We start from the raw sequence: 253 nt of genomic DNA, 5'->3' as shown, positions 1-253 counted from the left end.
TGGAGCCAGCTTTATTTCAGACATGAAGTAAACTATTAGCAAAGTGGAGTCATGGGGGACATACCAGCAGAAATGTTATAAAACAATCTGGGTGTTTTCTTGCCTTAGATGGGTCAGAATAAGGTTTTTTATATATAAATATATATATCTGATGATTTCTTTACTCTCCAGTTGCAAAGGTGCACAATGTCTTAAAACACAGATGGCTGCAAATAGACGCCAATTTTAATGTTATCTGTAGATAAAAACAGCT

Source organism: Morone saxatilis, unplaced genomic scaffold, assembly GCF_004916995.1.
Source record: "Morone saxatilis isolate NCDOM2014 unplaced genomic scaffold, NCSU_SB_2.0 Contig23, whole genome shotgun sequence".
In the NCBI taxonomy this organism is placed as follows: Eukaryota; Metazoa; Chordata; class Actinopteri; family Moronidae; genus Morone; species Morone saxatilis.
This window is presented reverse-complemented; position numbering follows the sequence as displayed.